General features: G+C 36.2%; 1 protein-coding gene across 4 annotated transcripts in view; it reads right to left on the bottom strand.

Moving 5' to 3' along the window:
• The window catches only part of ced-6 (PTB domain-containing adapter protein ced-6), a 305,642-nt gene that overhangs the window by 148,942 nt on the left and 137,067 nt on the right, over positions 1–19,633 (bottom strand). The window lies entirely within an intron of this gene.

Here is a 19,633-nt window from a genome sequence, read left to right as displayed (position 1 = left end):
ATTCTTGAGGCAAAGTAACACAAAGTTTTCATCTAGTTCTTCAGTATTTGACGCAAAGGGAACTATTCTGTACGAAAATAAATACGATTATATTCACGGAAATAAACACACATTTGTAGGGAAATAATCCTCATGATCCAGTTTAATATTAAAATTTTGAATAACCCCAAGGGTCCTGAGAGGCAAGCAAAAAGCTCCACTTGATTAACTCTGGCATTTTCCTATCCCGGTGCATTAAATCTTTTTATCCCGAGTAGTTTGATTTATAGGCATTGGAGAATTTACATTCACCTTGTATATATAAAGGTGAATCATTACCGGTAATTATAAAGAGAGCATAATGACTCAGTGATAGAACCCTCCCCTCCGGTGCGAGGGGTTTCTGATTTGATCTCCGGCCGCACGACTGTGGTGAGCAACATCGTATCCGTGGGTTTTCTCGGAGTTTTCACGTTTCCTCTTACATTCTTAATGCACGAATTATTAATAATCATTTTCATTAATCATCTGTAAAGAACATAAACGTGGGGCATCAAACTAGAAATTACGTTTAAATTTATTAATTTTAGCTTATATTGAAATAATTGTGTAAACCTACTAGTTTATCCTCTAGGAAGTATACACTTAAATTCATTTCATATTCTCATTCTTCTTCATACTTTGCCTTTCTCGAGGTATTACTTAAATTGGACACTATTTGCTTGATGTTAGTAGTTGATACTATCTTATATGCATTAAGTTTTCAAACGTTCTCCAACAATGTTTTTATCGACTGGCAATACCAAACGTAAAAAGCAAAGGATTTCAGATTCCAAATCGCATCTGCTACGTGGCAACTTGGTACGCGAATCACTTGATCGTGCCGCAAAGTACTAAACAGCTCATATTAGTGATTTCTCCTTCCTTTCTCTTCCTTGCCTGATTCTTTATTATTTTTTAATTCACTAGGATACTCTTTGGTGTCTATAATTCAAATATTTCGAGACGATAAATCTGTTTACTTTAGAAATTATTCCATTTGGAATATTCTTTACAAGATAAAAGCGTTCTCAGGTTTGAATCAGAGTATGTATTTTCTACAGGCCAACGAAATTATTCCTATTGATTGCGGTTGAAACTCTAGATATAATTTAGTGACGTTTATTTCCTTACATGGTAATTCACTTTGCGCCAAATACTCAACTAAAACACTTTCAACGTTACTTTCCGCCTAAGAAAATTAAATTAAATCTTTGAATTTAATTTCCCACGATTATATCTGTTAGGCTGAGGGAGAGGATGTTGAAAGCAACTGAATGATGGGAGAATTAGTGGAATGACAAAGTGGTAGGAAACGAGTACCCCGAGAAAACACTAGCACTTTGTCATCCTCCACAAACTTACTTGGCCGAGGATCGAACCAGTGACTTCACGTACCACAGGTAAGTCCTCTACCACTGAGCCTCCGCGTCCCCTTTCGGCTCAAGAATATACAGGGTGAGCCAAAGTCCAGCACCACCCTTATATTTTTGAAACAGTTTGAGGAAAGACTGCCAAACTTTGGATGTGGATAATTGGGGTGGAGGCGCACCAGATTGTGCCATTTGGCATCATGGCGGCCATCTTGAAATCTGCAACTTTGAATTCAGGTCAAATATTTCAAATGGAAATGGGGACATACCTGAATTCAAAGTTGCAGATTATAGGCTAGAATTCTACCAGAAATATGAATTTGAAGTTATTTTTCACCTTCTTTAATCAGTAATGAAATTTTGTGAACATTTCATATTATATCATGCAATGGGTTGGATTTGTCTTTTCACATGATGTAACAGACTGAACACATCAGTGTCGCGTATTTTGCAGACATTTAGTTTCGCGATCTGTGCACGACAAACAACACAGTGGACGCCCGAGGATTGCAACGGATGAGGCAACAGCAACGGCAGTTGTAGTATCCTTGATGAAAATCCTGAAACGCAGTACCAGATGTTTAGATGCAGTTTCAGGTGTAAGCGAGATCAATACTTTGTAGTACATAAACAAATGGTATACATACAAACTGTAGAAGTACCTAACGGAAAATAACCCAGATAGATAATGCAATCTGCAGAATGGACTGTGATGAAGTGTAACGAGGATCCCATGTTTCCTCTTAATGAGTTGTTTAGTGATAAGGTTCTATTTCATGAAAACGGTGGTCAATCACCGTTATTAGTCAAACAAACCCAACGTGGGCAGATGCCTCGAGGGTAACTGGTGCGGAAAAGTTAATGGTATGATGTGAAATATGGAAACTCAAGGTCCTCCTCCATCTATGGGAACTTAAATGCAGACGGATATCCTGACATGATGCAGTAACACGCGTTCCTATCTCTGCTGAACCCAGAAGGTGACTTCCCTGCCTTTTCCAACAAGATGGGGTGCCTCCTCACTATACATTATGTCAGGGAGTGGTTGAATGCACAATTCCCCGGCCACTGGATTGGTCGCCTAGGGCCATTTCGTCGCCCGACCTGATATCCTTAGACTTTTATCTGTGGGGCCATCTTTAAGCGCTTGTTTATGAAGAAAAAAAAATCACAGATTCCGACACCTCGAACAACAAATCAGGCACGCTTGTGACTGACACCGGAAGTGTTATTACGTGTCCATCAGGGCTGGAAAATTCTAGCATTGTGTGTAGCACACAGCAGGAAACAGTATATCTTGTAGGATCCCACATGCAATGCTTATTTCACGAATTTTCATTAAAGTTACGTGAAAAATAACTTTTGGTGACATTCTGCCTAAACTCATGTGTTCCATGCCACACTTCCCATTTGAAATATTGGAATTCCCTCAATTCAAAATAGCGGATTTCAATATGGCCACCATGATGCCAAATGGCACCATCTGGTGCGCCCCCACTCCACTTACTTCCGTCCAAAAGTTTCATCTTTCGTGTAGCCGTTTCAAAAATAAAAAAGGGTGGTGCTGGACTTTTGCCTTACCCTGTGCATTAGAGACAAAAGGAGAATGTTATGATTTGGTTTAATATATATGATATAATGTACAATATTACATTAATATGATGTAATGTACATTTTCTTACATCCATACACTTTGCAATAGAACACTTTTTTTTTTTTTTTTTTTTTTTAATCGTGTACAGGATTTGAGCCTATGGCTAATGCCATTCTACACGCAACTCCGTTATACTAACCACTACACCAAGAAGAACTTCACTCTAGAAGTTGTGCATCTGTGTATATTATTACCTTGATGATCTACACTCCGTAAAAGCATGAACTCTGTATCAACCAGTAAGCCAGATCTTGATGTCTTTCTTTGTCCTATTTTATGACCTTTTCGTATATAGCAATTACATATTTGACGGCAACGTACATATAGTTCAAAATGGTCGTGTTATCCGGTAGCAGGATGAAGAGAAAATATATTTCCCTGTAAGCACAGATCTGAGGGACGTAAGGATCTAGAGTACTTTCTTTCGAACTAAGTTTTTATTTTTCACCGTCTAAGTTTCTAGGAATACTTGTTTTTTTTTTTTTTTTTTAAATCTCTTAGTTTAAGAGTTACAAGTTCGTATGAAGGTAAATGGTCCATCCTAATATTTGATTAGAATGAATTCGAAGGAGTAGGTAAATGATAAAAAAAAAAAAAAAAAAAACACAATTTTTAACTATCACTGAAATTACTTAATTCTATACCATCTTGAAATTATATTTGTTGGTCTAACTCGAAAAAAATCAAAGAAATTAAGTTCCAAAATCGTAAATTTTTATTTTACTTCTGAAAAACTGATTTCCTTAAATTATACAATAATAATGTGATATTTATACAGGGTACAACTTAATGCAACAAACTTCGAAAGAATATTCCTGACACCGAGATAAAGTTCCTATGAACATACAGAGACTCACTTTAATATTCGGCCACCACATTGTACTGGCATTTTATCTTATATTATGAACTACAGTAAAGTAGAGTGATAATATTGTTTATGCTATGTGAAACCTCTATCTTCTGCAACATTTTACAAAAAATAAATTATAAAATTTTAACTCTTACGTACAAAAATCGGAACATTTCTTCTCAAACACAAAAATTATAATCACTTTAATATTCGGCCACCAATTAATGTGGAACTTTCTTGTCGTCGTCGATGCAAGAAAAGGTTTTAATAACTAATTGGATACTCTTTATTGTGTATCACCTCCTTCAAGTGATTTTGCATATTTCCAGTTATTTTTTGCGGTATATTCAGCAGCAATATTGGCCCATTCTTCTGTTAACCTTCTCTCAAGTTCCTCCTTTGATGTTACCACCACTTTCAGAACTCTAGGCTCGAGTTCATCCCACGACTTTTCAATGTGATTGAGGTCCGGACTTTGTGGTGGAATTTCGATAGCTTTGGGACAGTTGTACAGAGGTTAGTCAAGCACAACATACACCTTATGTTTTGGGTCATTATCGTGATAAAATTTAAAAGTCTCGCTGATTCCAAATTTGCCCACACTCTTGTGTAAAGTCTCTTTCAGAATGCTCAGGCATTGTTCTTTTGTCATTTTAGCATTTATAAACCTGAGTTCATCCATATCGACAGCAGATATGCACCTCCAAACCATTATGTTACCACCACCATATTTGACTGTTTGTAAATTCAGTTTCCTTAGTTCTTCATTCGCCTTTCGCCACACTATAACCCTGCTATCTGTCTTTAAAATGTTGAATTTGCTTTCCTCAGCAAAAATTACGTCTTTCCATCATTCTGGTTCCTTTTGCACAGATTTTAGCGAACTGAAGTTGTTTCTATCTGCACACTTTGTTGACAAATGATTTCTTTCTAGCTACCTTTCCGTGGTATCCTTCGTTTCTCAGTACTTTCCGAACAGTCTCTGGGTGTACGTCCTTTCCACACTCTTGCAACAATTCCGCTGCAATCTTCAGTGCACTTAATTTCGGGTTTTTCTTCACTTTTTTCACAATCACACGTTTGTCTTGTTCATTTAGCTTGCTAGGCCGACCCTTCTGCTTCACGGATTCCATCCTGTCTTCGTTGTTATAACGTCGCAAGATATCACCGACTGTACTTCGTGGTATATTCAAGATACGGGCAATATACCTATTGGAATCCCCCTTTTTATGACCAAAAATGACCAGCTGGCTCTGCTCAAAGATTGTGTTACAACTTTTTCGCCCCATTGGAAGTGTTATACTGCAAAGCCATTACCCATTCACACTTTCTAACACAAAGACGAGAAAAGAGTTGTACATTCGACGTTCCTTCCCCCAATCATATTGTTCTGTAAACTGGAGATACAGCAGTAAGATCATAAAGTCACTTTAGTGGCCGAATATTAAAGTGGCATAATATGAAGACAGTTCGCAGAAACAAAGCAGTTAGTTAAGCATAGTATGCATTTACCATTTTTACACATTACGAAATAGTACACGAGACATAGTTGTTCCCTATCATCGCTTAAAAATTCCTATGTATTTACATGAACGAGTCCTTTGACATAAATGACAAAAATGTTGGGTGGCCGAATATTAAAGTGAGTCTCTGTATAGCATACTGGACATTTTAGCAGAGTTAGCGAGGGTCGAAAGCGTGGAAACAGTAAATTCGAAGAAGCAGATATCGAAAACCAATAAGCTTAAGATGGCGGTCTTGAAAGTCTTGAGATGGCGCTGGTGATCAATACGTAGTTTACTCGGTTCACACACCAGGTAGCCCTTGTGGTCAAGATGCTACAGTACAAGAGAGCGGTCGTTGTGCTGCGAGTGCTGAATAGGACAAGAGGCAATACTCGACAAAACGTGGCGAGGCGAGTTATTCAAACCAACAGGCCCACAATGTTATTCATGTACTGTCGTGTAGGTTGCAATTTGCGTGAAACTTTTTTACTAACAGACATGACCCATCATACAGGACATTCGCAGAAATTTATCGGAGCTTGTATGAAACAGGGACCGTACTACCTGACCACATGGCTGCTGCTGTACACATAGGCGCCGACTTTGGGGGGGGGGGGCAGGGCACTTTTGCCCCCCCCCCCAATATTTAAATGTGGGGTCCTCGCCCCCCCAATATAATCCAGTTGAGGAAGAATTACCAAAGAGGAGCAAGAATTTCTGTCGTATTTTACGTCGTGCCTTCAATTCAATATTAGGAACAGCCTTCTTATTCGATAAAAAGCACCGTTTTCAAATCGGCGTTTAACCTTTTTAGGATTTCCACTTTTTGAGGTAAATTTTAGACTTTCACTCAAACAGCTACTGCTTCCTTACTATTTATCGTAGGATCGTGGTTCATGCCTCGTTTTTCTCAGGATAGATCATACTTTCCAACGGTACCACTTTCTTCGTATTATATACCAGAAATAAGAAAATTGAAAGAAAAACCTTATTTTTTCGAAAAAATTCGAAATTTTTGTGCCCCTCTGGCCCGGGCCTAGGTTCACGTAGGGATCTGAATCTTTTAAAAAATCTTCTTATATACATAATACGTGCGCAAAATTTCGTTCTTGTATCTTGAAAACTGAGGTCGGGAGAAATTTTTGAAAGTCTGAAGGTGACCCATCTTTTCATATAAAGGTGACCCATCTGTTCGGGGTATTATGGAACAGTTGGATAATATGGAATACCTCATTAGCTCGCCTTTGATGTGTTGCTTCCAAGCGGAGAGGAAAGAAACTACTACCTCACGTCCCCATGATGCTCTACAGTCAGTCTCCATGTGATTGTGACAATCGTTGTGTTGGTAGACGTGAAAATCTGATTTCTTATTCAGGAATACTTTTACAGGTAAGTGGTTTACAACCTGTATTTTCCTATTGAAATGTAATAGAACAACAATTCTTTATTTAGTATGACGTTGGATATACAGAGTGGTAGTTTGATAAGCGCCATTATCCTATACGCCTTCGAATGCGTTTAACAGCTCTTTCGTTTCCAAGCTGGCGTAAAGGGGAATATGGAATACCCGCAAGAAAAGCATGGTATTCCGTATGGTATTCCGATTACAAAAATATCTATCGGTATTGGGCAATTAAACATACATTTATGATGACAACAATGCTAAGTGTATTTTTTATTACAGCAAATTGTCTGATGATACGAGGGGTGAGCTTGAGTCCAGCGTTCATCATGTTTAATGTGAGCACACAATGACTGTGCCGATCCTGAAGCAGAGTATTATGTTTATGACTTTTGCAAGTAATCACATTCAGTTATGGCTTGACATTCAGAATTTTCATAAATTGTCACTGTATTCATTGTATGTTCAACAGAAAACTTTTTTCTTTTCTATATAGCATTTGTATTCCATATTACCCGACTAATTCATATTATCCTCCAAAGTGGTTTCTGTACAAATTATACATTTTACCTACCTCTATAACGAAACTTCTTTATCAAGATATATATAAATAAAGCCAAATATGTAAGGCGTATACTTGTTTTCCTTTTTGTTTCAATGTGCAATTATTAACTGAGTTACAAGCGAAACAAAAATGGTATTCCATAATACCCGAACTTCCTCTATATATACCTAGGTATAAAATATTTTAAAAGAATGTACTGCGTCATTCCTGTTTAGCCTAGAGTCATGGTTCAAACGCCATTTTCTTCAGTATAATAAGCCCTTTTCCAACGGTATCATTCACATGTCCGTATCATACACCTAAACCAGATAATTAGAGGAAACCTCGGAAGCATTTTTGCAAATCCAACCAAAACATTTTGCCCCTCTGGCCTAGGCCTGGGTTGACGTAGGGATCTGAATTTTTTTCTAACAATACATTTTATGTATATAATATGTGTGCAAAATTCCAAACTTGTATCTTAAATACAAAGGACAGAAAAATTGTTGAAAGTCTGAATTTAGGCTCTCTCTTTATACACACACATACGTATATACTTATAAAAATTTACTGCGTCATTTATATTTAGGCTAGAGTCATGGCTTAAACGTTATTTTCTTTAGTGTAACAAACCCTTTCAGACGGTGCCACACACATGTACGTATCGTATTCCTGCATCGGAAAAAATCAGCCCCTCGGAACATTTGCGGCCCTCATGCCCGGACTTGGCTTCACGTAGAGATCTCAGAAAAATTTGAGAAATATCCAAATGTACATACAATTACCATCTGATATCGTGAAAACTACAGGCGTGAAAAATTTTTGAAATTTGCGTTAAGAAAAAGTAAAAAGTCACGCCCTTCCGCACTCACTTGGCGCAGCCAAGTTGACCATCTGGTTCCAAAACGCATCTGGGGGTGTTCTTTGATCCATCCTTTTCTTGACTAATAGAAAACGACTTAAGTACCTGTTATAGAACCTAAATAAGAGGTAAAAGACCATAGTACGCCATGGTAACAAAAGTTACCAAAAATCCTAAAAGAGCTAATAGAGCACTGAACCTTCAACCAACACTATGGTAACACTAATATGAGAAGTGAAGACCAATGTTGTGCAGTGAAGTTCCCAGAGATTGAACTTGAATTTCTTTTAATGCCTTTAGACAAATTTGACTTCGGTCATGAATTTAGCAGCGGAGCAGATGCAGCAGACCGAGATCTGGATGAAAGGGGGCCTTTATCCAGCAGTTGATAAAAAACGGCTGAATATGATTATATAATATTCATTGTTTTGGCCCCCCCAATATTTTCTTCAAGTCGGCGCCTATGGCTGTACAAACCCTGTTTTGGACGAACGTGTGTTACAAGCTGTGAACAATGACTCAGGTACGAGTATAAGAGATTTAACCATTAGATGCGTGTTAGCCACATAACTGTGTGGCGTGTATTATGAAAATGCCTTGTACACTCATGTCCAAAATTATTGTCTCATATCCTTAAATATTGTCGCATGTCTATAAATATGTTTTTGTAGGAATATAATTTGATAACGAATTCGCCAGGCATTTCTTACAATGTTAGTATGTGTATAATCGATAAAGACATGTATGTGGCCAATTTCATGTCAAAAGAGCAGTAAATAAGAATAAAACAAAAAAAAAAAAAAACTTTTTTGTCCATTTAGCAACATTTTATTCTATTCATTCTAATTTTTGTATTTATAATTCTTTTCCTATGAAATTTTCCACAAATATACATTTCCCGATTATACACATACTATCAGTATTAAAAATACCCTGCAAAATCATTATCAAATTATATTCTTACAAGACAGTTATAGATATGCGACAATCATTTTGGACATGAGTATACCTATACCTCCTGCAAAGGTACAAGGACTAACAGAAGCGGATTTCCAAGCTAGCACTCTGCTAGTGGTTCATTCAACAGACCGCTACCACCAAGCTGTTTCAGGTATCAGTACTGTAAGTCCACGTTTTATTGTCAACATTCATAATACGCACTCGTGGGAAGATGCACATCCACACGGTACGGTTGTCACTCAACACCAATTTGGACTCAAGGTATGATGTGGTATTGTCCATGTTCAACTGATCGCCCCCACACATGCTACCCCGAAGGTTGAATGGAGCACAGTATTTGACCTTCGTTAGAATACACTGCACGAATTACTGGAAAATGTTTCCCTACTGATTCTTGGCAACATGTGGTACATCTCCCGTGCACTTCAGTATGAATATCCGCCGGTGGTTGAACTTCACGATGTTGCGATCGGGCGTGGCGGTCCAATCCACTGGTCTGACAGGTCTCCGGAGCTGAATTCACTGGATTTTTTTTTTTTATCTAGGGGACACATTAACGTATGGTGAATGCTACTCTTGTCAACGACTTGAAACGGCGTATCCATAACACCTGCAGTACTATTCGCTATGACCCAAGTATCTTCGAACGAGTTCGCCAATCCATGATCAAGATCCACTCATTACTAAGTTTAATTGTGGCAAAATGAGAATTTTCAGTTTTCTTCAATTTGCTACGACAGTATCGTTATATATATATATATATATATATATATATATATATATATATATATATATATATATATATATATATATATATATATATATATTGGTAAAATTAAGAGTTACTATTACTGTTACTCTGTGTAATGTAAAGAGCTCCATTCTGCCAACTTAGCATAAACATACTCAAGATATAAGATCCACTTTTGGCCTCATACACTCTAAGTAATTTCTCATTGTACTGGTAGTTTATCACGTAAACTATGAACAGCATAATTTGACAAGAGGTTTAACGTACTGCTTAAATAGCTTTATCCTCTAAATTCATGTAAAATCATATTTAAAACAAATACACAAAATGCTTGACGATCTAGTATACAATTTTTATTGATTTTACCTCAAATTTTCACGAAACTTAAATTTAAATTAATAGTTTGAACAAAAAAATATTGCCAACAAATAGGTAAACCGTTCCTTAATTGTGTATTTGACAAGTTCGTGCACAAGTTTTTGAAAAGTGGGGCAGGCTATGCACGATCTCAACACGCCTCTTAAATGAAGCCTTTCTTCCATTTTAAATGTTTTCCATTTCTTCCTTTCTCTGGATATTCTGGCGCCGTCTAGTCACACCGGTAAATGAATCTACAGTAACATTGGAAGAAAAACTGAATCGCTCAGAGGATAAATTTCTCTTAGAAAAGAAATTCAAAAGTATATTTTAAGTACGTATTAGCCTAATTTGATCTTTGTAACAAACTGCTTGATCAAAATTTATTACCAAAATACATTGAGTTTTCAAATTGTCAGCTGTGTGAGACGCTCAATAAATTTAGTCTTCAATTATACATCCAACTGTACAACTGCTTCACAAATTCAGGTTTTATTGAAATACACAAAATCAGAACAACTTATGATTAAAAAGGATATGTTAAATATTCACAAATATTTCTTCATCGTTGATCCTGAACATAGCTCGCCACGATGAAGGTAGGCATTCATTACTCTTAACACTAAAAATCTGATTAAGACATTAGGAGGATTGCAGTTACGCGTTAAAAAGAAAGTTCTTTTAATTTTTAATTAAAATTTTCCGGGGTTAAAAATTAATTTACCCAAATGGCGGCCCGCGAATAAATAGGAATAATGCCTTTAAAAAAATCCAGGCAGAGCAATGTGTGGCTGGCTCAACATAATATTCCTGAATTGAGACCTTTTTTAACTGAAAATATTTTCTTAACCTTGTGGTCACCAAGCTCATTCTGCAACGTAAAGAGCCACTGGTGTCGGCCCGATTTTTAGGGGAAAAAAATATGCAAGTGTCATACATACTATCAGATATTCATGGCTTAGGCTCTGAAACAAAACAAGAAGCAGGGTGCGAAAAAAATATAATACTCGGAAATGTAACTTATGTATATTAAGTCAACCCTGGCATCAAAAGGGAGGGGGTGCAAAGTAGAAAACAGGCCACACGTTTCTTTCTTCTACCCTGCAGTAAGTCAGAAATTGGCATCACTGCTTTAAAAATTCGTAATGAAAAATGTTTTCTCCTATTAAAAGAATGTGAAATCGATATTTCACAAGGATATTACACTGACTTAAGTACTAATCATTATTACAATATTTAAATATTATAAATAAACAACAGACTTTCCTCATCCATCCTTTTATGAGTCACAACTTAAAGGCTGCTCTCATTATGTAGCAGTTAAAATTATTATATTTTAATTCATTTATTTTGAAATCAATTTTAATGTTACCCGTTACTTTTTCTAGTTTATTTTTAATTTTATTCATTAAAATATTCACTAATTCTTTTGTAACTATGGATACTAGGCATTTCCACTTAGATTAAAGTAACACTGCTAAAAGCAAGAAGTTATATTCGATATGTTCGTAAGATATTATTTACCTTCCCTACTTTAGATGAAACTAGATAGAAACAAACCTGGGAACAGAAGGTTATAAGAGTTTTGTAGAGAAGCTAAATTTGCGGCACGTGACCTGCTACGGTCAATCCATTGCTTCTTCCTACTCTGTATTAATTAATTGTATATTTTTTTTTGTTCAAAGGATACCACGTTATGAAAAGTAAATTGAATATATATATATATAAAGTGTATTATACTCGTTTCCATTAGTAGTAATCAGTTTTGTAATTCACGAGGTTAATGCCCTCCCAAGGATATGAGCCTGAGGCCTTGATGCTTGAACACAACCAACCGGAAGACAAGTGCTTTTTCATGAAGCTAGTACTAGAAAAAAATGAAACTGTTCTATGTGCACGCAACATCTAGTTCCTATTTCAACCAAATCTCAATTTATACATCGAAGAACATACCATACAGAAGCACAAACAATAATGTTTATGATAATTGCTATGCGCTTTACCATATTGAAAAATTAAAATTTTCCAATGAGTTACAGAGGAGGTATTTTAAATCCAAACTTTACCGAGTTTTCGGAATATTCAAAATAACAGTTCAATATAGTATTGCGTAAAAAAAAAAAAAAAAAAAAAAAAAGCTATATGTACAAGAAATAAACACAGTTATATTTAATAGTAATAACAACTAGCTAGCAACCCGGGTTCCATTCCCGGTGGAAGCTCATGTATTTCGGATTTCACGTTAATCAGTAGGTACCGTCTCATATAGCCTCGGTGCTGAAAGAGAAACTCAAAATTAACTCAAGTAGTTATCATAGATTGTACTTTATATGAGAAAGTATTGAATGTAAGCTCGTTAATTCTGATTAAAGTAACGTGAAACTAATTTATTACTAACTAAGCCACATTTATATTGTGTAAGATCTGTCAAATAATAACCGTAAAAAGATTTCTTTTTTAAAAAAAGTAATGTCATATGTCTGTGAAGGAAGAAGTCAGTGCTAACATCAAACAGGAAGATATTTCTATAAATCGTTTACACACACAGAATAAATCAACTAATCAATGTTCTGATTAATATATGCTTAACGTTTATAGAACTCAAATGTTACTTCATGATGTTGCAAAATACAGAATGGGAAAAAGGAAACCATCGTCATAAAAATTCGCAAGTATCATATTTGCCGTTAAGTTTCGTACAAAATAAATCTTGTGTATTTATAAATTTCGAAACAAAGGAGTTCCACTACCTTACTCTAACATTATTTATTATATACATTTCCAAAACTTAAGTATAGTACCAATCAATACGCGGAATACAAATCTGGCTACTTTATGCAAACTCTTCAATTGCTGCTTCTCTTCTACGGAGAGTATGATGGCTCAGTGATAAGAGTGCTTACTTCTGGTAGGAGGGGTCCCGGGTATGATCCTAGGTCACATGAATTTAGTATATAATGTAGTATCAGTGGGTTCTCTCAGTTTTGTTTCCCCCCACATTCTCATTCCACCAACGCTTTTAAAATCTTTCACTTCCATTAACCACCAGTCTCCAACAAAGGACTAGCTCAGGAGAGTAACGCTCCCGGAAGTAGGAACGAAAAACATAATTCTGATTGGTTGGCGTTATCTATGTCTTGCCACGTTGCATTCAAATAGCAGAATTCAGACGAATGTTGTTGTCGGTCCTCGTGGCCAAGTGGGCTAGCGCTATATGCTAGTAACGAAAATCTCTTTTGGCGTGAGTTCAAACCCGGCCCGAGGAAAGTTTTTTTACATTTTAATAATACTTTTTACATTAAAATACGAAAATAATACTCAAAAATGTGATTTACTTACTTTTGTGCAGATTATTATTATTAGTAGTAGTAGGAACGGGTTAGAAGCCCCGCAGGGCTCGTTTTGTTGCCCTTGTACTCCATGATATAAGGCTCGTTTTGTTCCCCTTGTACTAAATGATATAGATTTTGTGACCAACTTAAAACTGACTAGGATAGCGCGTAAAACAGCTGGCTAGAGTAGCGCGCGAAAAAACGTACTTCCGGGAGTATTACTCTCCCGAGCGGGTCGTCTCCAACAAGGCATAACAGTGAGGCGTAAAACTATTATTCAGAAATTAGCAGTGAGTACACTATATGAAGTCACTACTACTAAAAAGACTTTCTCCTCGCTGAGGGTATTTAAAAGTTCAGACATTTAAAGAAATCAGAGGACAGAAGACAGGACTTCTTTTGCATGGCGAAGTTAAGGCTCTGTATCATAGTTATGAGAATATACAGCTTATACGAAATATATTATGTACACTTATGTCCAAAATGATTGTCGCATATCTTTAACTGTCTTCTTGTAAGAATATAATCCGATAATGATTTTGCAGGGTACTTTTAATATTGATACCATGTGTATAATATGGAAATGTATATTTGTAGTAAATTTCATAGAAAAAAGAATTATAAATACGAAAATTAGAATGAATAAAACAAAATTTTACTAATTGGACAAGAAAGATTTATTTTCGTTTTATTGTTCTTATTTACTGCTATTTTGACATGAAATTTTCCACATACATGTCTTTGCCGATTATACACATACTAACATTATAAGAAATACCGGACAAATTCGTTATCAAATTATATTCCTACAACAACATATTTATATACATGCGACAATAATTTTGGACATATGGCGTGGGAGACCCGGGTTCGGTTCCCGGCGGGAGCTCATGTGGTTCGGATTCCACGTTAATCAGTAGGTCCACGTCTCATATAGCCTTGCTGCTGAACGGGACGTTAAACTCAAAATCAACTTAACTCAATTTTGGACATGAGTGTACGTGCAATATATTTTCGCAAGTCCTTACGTGAACCAAGAAACTGACAAAATTTCTCAGTTATGCCAATATTTAACAATGACACTACTTATGTATTCCAACAGCGTAATTCGAACCATTAGTTTAATATATTTTTTTTTAATCCAAACAACTGACACAGTCATCTATATATTTAGAAAAACAAAAAAAGAATAGAAAGAAAGAAAAACATTGAAATCCTGACATGCATTGTTTCCATTGTGGGAATACTACAGCCTTTAATCAACACAATTATTGTCAGAAGAGAAAGGAGAGGAATTAAAAGAATCCTCAAGGCATCTAGCTCTGGAAAAGAAAGTGTCACCTTCCGGCACTGTTTCTTAATAAAAGGTTAGTTGAAAAATCCACAACTAACAGCAGTTTTATAATTATCTAGAAAATTTCACCACTGGGGTTTCCCAAGTAATCATCATCCATCCTTATTTTGTTGATAGATTCAACCACAGTACTGTTTTCCCTGAATCTCTTGCGTAGGAAGTAACCTTATGAGAGAGACTAGGTAAATTAGATGAAAAGGAAACTGCATAATTAACCGTAAAAAGGGAATTTTATGACCAGGAATCCAATGTTTCAGCAATACTCACAGGACTGAGGCATTTATAAAAAATCTCGTCCATGTTACTTGTTCACTTGCACGTACACAGGAATTTATTTCGGGAGGGGTTCAAAGCGTTTTGAAAAGGGGAACAAATTCAATGAGAAATTTTGTACAAACCACCCCTAAAATTATTCAATTTACAGAAAGAATTTAGGGAGGTGACCTACTTGTTCAGATAAATGTATCAACATCTCTCGTAATGGAGAATAAGGTAGCGAATTTATTACTCCGCTGATGGGTGCGAAGTAGCATTTTTTTTTTTTTTTTAAAGTTCCAACATATTAATTAATATATGTACTACGAATCCCCTCTGAAAGCTAAGGAGAGAATTTTAAAAATAATCATAATGAAATGGAGAAACTAAATACGCTACAGGACACAAATCTGCACCTATTGTGCCCACTAACCTTGTACTTCAGATCACTATTATTACAATACACTCTTTGAATAACAAAATTAACCTTACGTCCTATGGTTACGCTATGCAGGAGGGAGAGTGATGAAGTGAATGATTACGTTTTTTAAATATAGGAGAAAATCTACGATCATGTCCACCACGAACTATCTGGAACTGAACCACGGGCTCTTCGTACATAAGCGGTAAGCATGTGAATATTATTGAGTAACCGAGACCCCCAGCCCCTGACCATTTTACAGAGTTTTAATTTGGAAACAATGACAACTTATCCATCATATTCTTTGAATGAATTTTTACAGTGAGCTTAATAAAATTAAACCCAGGGTTATGTATAACTAGGTTTGACCCTTAAGTTATAAATCATTCTTGCGCGTCATTCTGATAACCCACGCAGCTCAATTGTAATTTTAAATATTCAGCAATTACCAACTTTACTAACTCTTACAAGCCAAAGGAAGTTAGGCAATTTGCCATAAAGTACTTTAATGGATTTTCTGATATTAGACTTGATTTGGGTTTAGCGTCCCTTTTAGCAGAGAGACTATATGAGACTCAGATCTACAGTTTATGAGGGATATGAGCTCCCACTAGGAATCGAACCAGTCTCCAACAAAAGGCAGGCACACATTATACTATATATCCTTCTATAATATTAAAAAAATACTAAAATGGGAAAATTAAATCAGTGTAAAACATCAGATCGTAACATCTCGATGTAATAAAGATGAGCTGAAAACACAGAAACTAACATGGTTGCTACTCTAACAATATTATGTTGACATCTATATGTAATAGGTTGAGAAATCATGCATAGCATAAAATCCTAAGGAAACTATAATGCACCAGTTATCTTCCTATTAAAATATATCAAGAACAAAGCTGCACTCAAAAGCTTTCAGGTCAATGTGCTAAAGCGAAATTAACTGCCACTGAAAACTCACTTGGTTACATTCCTTTTCGCTTTGGACGTGGAAAATTTTGCACTACGAAACGGCAAAGAGGAAAATCCTCAAGCATACTCATTAAGTTATAAAACTACATCAAAGCGCGAGTGCTACATCAAGTTTTAAGATTTAGTTTAACCAACGAAGTTCACTAATAAGGAAAGCTATCCAACTCCTCGACGAGTATCGCATTGTGGAAGGACATATTGAACTTACACAAGTGGAAGGACATATTGAATGATGGAAATATGCTTATTCTTAAGATTCGGAACGTCGTAGAACCGGAAGTAGAATGATCGTTCTCCCATAGCCCCTGAAAGTTATGTACTCTCGTCATACATGCCAGAATGTGATACACTGGAACCAGTGGCGTAGCACACTTTTGCGGGCCCCCCGCAAAGTATAAAGAAGGGGCCCTAGTTGTAAAGCCGATAGAAGTAAGATTGAAGTTCTACTTCTTTAAATCTTTATTCGTCGCAAGACTTCGGGGTCCCCTATACGTCGGGGCCCCCCTGCACTACGGGGGTTGCGGGGGCAGCTGCTACGCCACTGACTGGAACCAGTTTTCTCACGAAGACAAATATTACAAACTCAAGATGATAACAGTCGGTGGTGATTGGGATCTTTAGTACGTCATTAATGCGAATCGATGTCAAATGGAATACGATACACGATCCTAAATTCCAAACTAAGACCTTTACCCGGTGGAGAAAAGAGACACGCTAAACAACAGCGCAAGAATGGCTTTCTATTATTATTATTGTTATTATGACAGTAGTAGTAGTAGTAGTATGATTAATATTAATATGAGCAGTACGATTAGTAAAAATAATGAGAAAAAGAAAACAAATGTATTGTTGGGCCCGATAAGTAACCAAGGTGTTCGGCCCGTCTTGAGTGTACTTTAGCACTGCTTTAAAAGTTTTAGAATCCACGAACATCCATGCCCCAGCCGGGATTCAAATTCAGGACCCTTGACTCGCTGGCTTAATGCCTCGACCCACAGGAACAGAGGTCTGCAAGAAGAAGAAATAGTACAGGACAGGGTTTCTCGACTTGGGGGGTCCCTAAGATAAGCGAAAAAGAGAAATATAATTAGAATCTAATACGGGAAAATATTTTTAAATAATTATTTTGAATTTTGTTCTGATAGACATTTACATATTTGTACTCATACTGTCAAGAAAAAAATTGGTCTAATCAACATTTTCAACTGGTGCACAGTTGGTTAAAAATCAATTTAAATGAAAGAGGTACGATATGGAACTAATGAGAACTCCATACTGAAATACCAGAAGAATGCAAATGCACTTTATTATTTTTTTTTTTCATCATATGATCCAAAATTAAGGAAGTTAAGAAGTTTTAAAATTTTCAAACGGCCTCCGTATTGAAACAGTATGACTGATCGGATTCGATATTTGTAGTATGAATGAACGGACCTAATTTGGTTTTAATCCATTCGCTTTTAGGGAAGTTATTGTATCCACTATATACAAGAAACGGATTTTACGATTATAGAAATAATTGTGATATCTCCGCAATACGTATATTAAAAATCAGACAAGCTTATTACAAGCTACAAATTATAAGGGGGTCGCTGGCAAGAGGATGTAATAATATAAGGATCGTGATCGGAATTAGGTTGAGAAGCATTGGTATAAGATTATTATTATTATTATTTCTTTGTCGTATTCTCAGTCTTATTGCCGACCTCATATTCGTGTTGGTTGAGGCGCCAAGCCAGCGACTCAAGGGTCCAGACTTCAAATCCCGACTGGGGCATGGTTGTTTGTGGATTCTGAAACCTTTATCGCTGTGCTACAGGACACTCAAGACGGGCCGAAGTCCGTTACTTAACGGGCCCAAGAATATAGCCTATTTCTTGTCTTATTATTTTTACTAATCATATTGCTCATATTAACAATGGTAATCATACTACTACTACTACCACTACTACTACTACTACTACTACTAATAATAATAATAATAATAATAATAATAATAATAATAATAATAATAAAAAGCAGTTTTTGCGTTGTGGTTTCAGCTTGTCCCTTTTCTCCACCGGGTAAAGGTCTTCGTTTGGACTTTAGGATCGTGTATTGTATTCCATTTGACATCGATTCGCATTAATGACGTACTAAAGATCCCAATCACCACCGACTGTTATCACCTTGAGTTTGTAATATTTGTCTTCGTGAGAAAACAGGTTCCAGTTTATCATATTCTGGCACGTATGACCAGAGTACATAACTTTCAGGGGCTATGGGAGAACGATCATTCTACTTCCGGTTCTACGACGTTGCGAATTGTAAGAGTAAGCACATATCAATCTTTCAATATGTCCTTCCACTTGTGCAAGTTTCAATGCGATACTCGCCGAGGAGTTGGATAGCTTTCCTTGTAAGCAATCAAGTGCTTTACTGCAAAGCAAAGTTGTAAGTCAATATATTAGATTAACCGGGTAACAATTGAAGAATTCTTGAACTTAGCTTGGTCACCTCATTCGTCTGATATCTCCATCCTCAAAACGTCTAGGGTCGATCTTAAACTGAACTTTCCTGACTCATTTTCAAATAATCACATTAATAGTGGTTGTAGAAAAAGCATTTATGCATTTAACAGTTGATCTACTGGCATATACCTTTCGCGATCATTTTTGAAGCCACACTACAGAAACCGCACTAACCACTTAATACGAGAGGTTTCGTACCTGTCCCCTACAACAGCATAAACAAGGAAATCAGAATAAGGGCTGATTTAACTCCGTAGTTTTTTAATACTAAATTCTCAATATTCATGTACAGGATTGATTTTGTTTTGCTTAGGTATCTGATAGATCCAAGGTTTCACGCGTGACTATCTAAATGTATGTGGTTACCAAAAGGATACCACCTAAAAAATTTAATACGAAACATCTCAAACATTTAAACTATCCACGGAAATTTTAGCACAATGCAACAGATATTTTGCTTTTGTCTACCAAGTACATTTTTCAGTAACAAAAACGTACGTTGAACCCTGA

Source organism: Thermobia domestica, chromosome 13 (genome assembly GCF_964235325.1).
Source record: "Thermobia domestica chromosome 13, izTheDome1.hap1.1, whole genome shotgun sequence".
Classification (NCBI taxonomy): Eukaryota; Metazoa; Arthropoda; class Insecta; order Zygentoma; family Lepismatidae; genus Thermobia; species Thermobia domestica.
Note: the sequence above shows the minus strand (reverse complement) of the source record. Positions and strands in the feature narration are given on the sequence as shown.